Genomic DNA, 3,443 nt, shown 5'->3' with positions numbered 1-3,443 from the left:
GCCTCGGATACCCGAAAATATTTGTGCGGATCCCTCGTTTTTTTGTATTTGGAATGTTCTGATTGTTTGTATGTCGGTAGTTGTTTCGGATCCTGACGAATAAATACACACGGCACGGCATGATCTCATTTCCTGACGAATCCAGCAGATCCGGAATTATGCATTATAGCAGACACGGAACGTTTCCGATTGAATCCGATGCACCTCAGATCCGGCAATTCCGGCGCCGTATACGTCTGGATCCTTCATACGTTTCGGGTACAGATACGGGACGTTTCCGAGGAAATTCAGACAAATACCAGGTACAGCTCAGATCCGGCAATTCCGACGCCGTATACGTCTGGATCCGTGATGCGCCTCGGATACCTGAGAATATTTGCGCGGATCCTTCGTTTTCAGATATTTGTCAATATGGCAGAGATAATCGGATTGTTTGTTTGTCGGTAGTTGCTTCGGATCCTAACCAACAAATACACACTGCGCGGCATGATCTCAGATCCTGAAAAATCCAGCGGATCCGCAATCGTGCATCATAGCAGATACGGAACATTTCCGATTGGATCCGATGCACCTCAGATCCAACAATTCCGACAAATCCTGACGTATACGGAACGGATTCGTGTCCGATCTCCCACAAGACACTGCGTGTCATGACGTCAGGCGCGAGAAACGGTTTTGTCGGTGAACAGCACGGAGACAAGAACGGCGTTTCATCACTCTCTGTGCTTAACATGGCATCGTCAGAGCCTACCATGGTCGACCATTGATTTTTAGTGACTTGAGAGTCGAAGGGGATTCGGTGTAAACTCAAACGCGCGGCATTGCGAAGTAGTCTTCTTCGTGCATGCAATATTCGTCGCCCCCCTCCCCCTTGTAAAGTTGGTAGGGAGTCGATTCATCATTTAGAGGGACTGCCCTTTGGTAAGTACAAATTGGAAAATTCCTGTTTCTAACTAGTTTGAACGTCAGTTATCCTCCTATTGTGGCTTGACATATCATCGCATTTGCATGACAATAAGAATTGTCCAGTCGACCTGCACTTCTACACCGTTAGGATCTAGGAAATTTATAGCTTTCAATTTGTTCGTTCTTGCCAATGGTCAACAGACATTTGTGTCTGGTTAACGTTTCAGATACAACATAGCAAGCGGTTGAGGGAAAGATAATTAAAGATATCCTGTAACGGAAGAGAATGTCATAAGTATTTGTCCCACAAAGGTCCCACAGTTTGTGGATAGTGAGCTGGAACTTATGTGGAGGTAGTAGTGTGTTTCAGTGATTATTGCATTCAGTTATAGCTGTACATGTTTGATCAATATCATATTCAAGTTATGAATGTAAGTTTTACGTATTCAATTAAACGATGCCAGATTCATTTTTTACAAATGTGATTATGTGATATGTTTAATATTTGTCATTGTTTCCCTTTATCTATATATCCTATAAAGCATCGGCAGATACTTCCTTCAAAAATGCAGCACATGTTGTGAGGACCTTAGCTTGGCTTGGAACAAAGCAATCAGCTGTCAGATGCTCATAGTACCTCAGGCTCCTTTGGTAAGGCTTAAGTCCATCATCGGTACACTTCAATGTTAGCTGAGACAGGCATGATGGATACCCATTGTCCCTTGTTTTTTGTTAGCTGCTGTGATGAAACGAAGCCCATCACAGCAATGAGGTTATATAGTCTATATAACCTCCTTGATCACAGTTATGTCAAAATCATGTGACATGTTACTTAAATACTAAGTATGTGAATTGATATTTATTCATCATTTGGTTTTAACATATAGGAACTGGTTCATCACAAGATGAACTCCAAGCTGAGTCCAACATGCAGATACAGAAGAAATCAGCCTTGCCTGTACCTTACCAAGAGTGCATGGAAGAAGTGAACTCAGATGTAGTCAGAGAATGGGGAGAGGACGATTATACACATGCAGTTCCACGGCATATACTACTTACGTGTAAAATGTGGCATGTCATCATGGGAGTTTTTCAGACAGTATAATGTTACTTTGAAGTTTCTATTTTCAATCTCTGTATTTGAAATTAATTGTATCTGATATCTTTTAGACGAAGAGCTGGCCACAAAGGCTTTCATTACTTGAGTAGAATATGTAGAACATGTAGAGATATTTGGTCCAAGTGCACTATACAGCAGTAAATATTACCACCATGATATGATGGTTGTTAATTGTAATACATTTTATAACAATTGTGCTTACACAACCCCAATTTACCGACATTAACCTGCATATGCAGAGGTGCTTTGAGTATGTGGATGTCCCTCGGCCTGTCTTAAACGAAATGGATTATTTAGCCACATAGAGCTTCCGTATTGTATTTGATAGTTTTTGAACTTAGAAATGCATATATGTTGAAATATGAAATAATGTTACATTCAGGCTTTCCCAAAACTTCCTGTCATTGAATAATAATGTTTTGGGTATCGTTAAATTAAGAATGCACGCGTATTTATGAATAATCAACCATTCTATCGAACTTTGTGTGTTTGATTTGTACATATTCGTGGCAAATACAAACATATTCAGAGTCACAATATGTCAAAGATTGTAGAAAGTCTGTATGTTGGATCAGTCTGTATCCGTGGCAAATACATACTGTACGTATCTGTCAGGATCTTGGGCAATTTCGTGCAATGTACGGCCCCATATCCGTCGAATTTTTTTTTGTATTCCTCCGGATCTGAGGTTCCGGATCACAGTCCGCTTGTATCCGTCAGTATCCGCCATTTTCTTTTAGAAAATACAGAAAAATTCCTGTACGTATCCGTCAGGATCTCTGGCATTTCGTACAGTGTACGGCTCCGTATCCGTCGAAAAAACCTCATTTTCGGATTGTCCGGAAATATTCCCGATCCCGGTGCGGAAATTTTCGGATCCGTTAGGTTGGATTCGTCAGTATCCGTCAGTATCCGCCAAAAATACAGAAAAATCCCTGTACGCATCCGTCAGGATCTGTGGCATTTCCGTACAGTGTACGGCTCCGTATTCGTCGAAAATACCTTACTTTCGGATTCTTCAGGAAATATTCCATATACCGGTGCGGAAATAGTCGGATACGTTACACGAATCCGCAAGTATCCGTCAGTATCCGCCAAAAATACAGAAAAATTCCTGTTCGTATCCGTCAGGATCGGTGGCATTTCCGTACAGTGTACGGCTCCGTATACGTCGAAAATCCCTTACTTTCGGATTCTTCAGGAAATATTCCATATACCGGTGCGGAAATAGTCGGATACGTTACACGAATCCGCATGTATCCGTCAGTATCCGTCAGTATCCGACAAAAATACTGAAAAATCCCGGTACGTATACGCCGGGAAACGAGGCCATTTCGTGCAGTGCATATAGCTGCTAGTCAAAGCATAATCTGAACAAGTGCAGCTTAATAACACTCTTTACACGTTTCTCTCTTTT

At 41.6% G+C, this 3,443-nt stretch overlaps 1 long non-coding RNA gene across 1 annotated transcript; it reads left to right on the top strand.

Annotated features, from left to right (window-relative positions):
• The first annotated feature begins 281 nt into the window (after nucleotides 1-281).
• On the top strand, nucleotides 282-2,640 carry LOC136431247 (uncharacterized). Its single transcript, XR_010755004.1, has 3 exons — nucleotides 282-921; nucleotides 1,449-1,557; nucleotides 1,794-2,640. It is a non-coding gene; the product is annotated as an uncharacterized lncRNA (long non-coding RNA).
• Nucleotides 2,641-3,443: the final 803 nt, after the last annotated feature.

The sequence above is a fragment of the Branchiostoma lanceolatum genome, chromosome 3 (genome assembly GCF_035083965.1).
Source record: "Branchiostoma lanceolatum isolate klBraLanc5 chromosome 3, klBraLanc5.hap2, whole genome shotgun sequence".
NCBI classification, from domain to species: Eukaryota; Metazoa; Chordata; class Leptocardii; order Amphioxiformes; family Branchiostomatidae; genus Branchiostoma; species Branchiostoma lanceolatum.
Note: the sequence above shows the minus strand (reverse complement) of the source record. Positions and strands in the feature narration are given on the sequence as shown.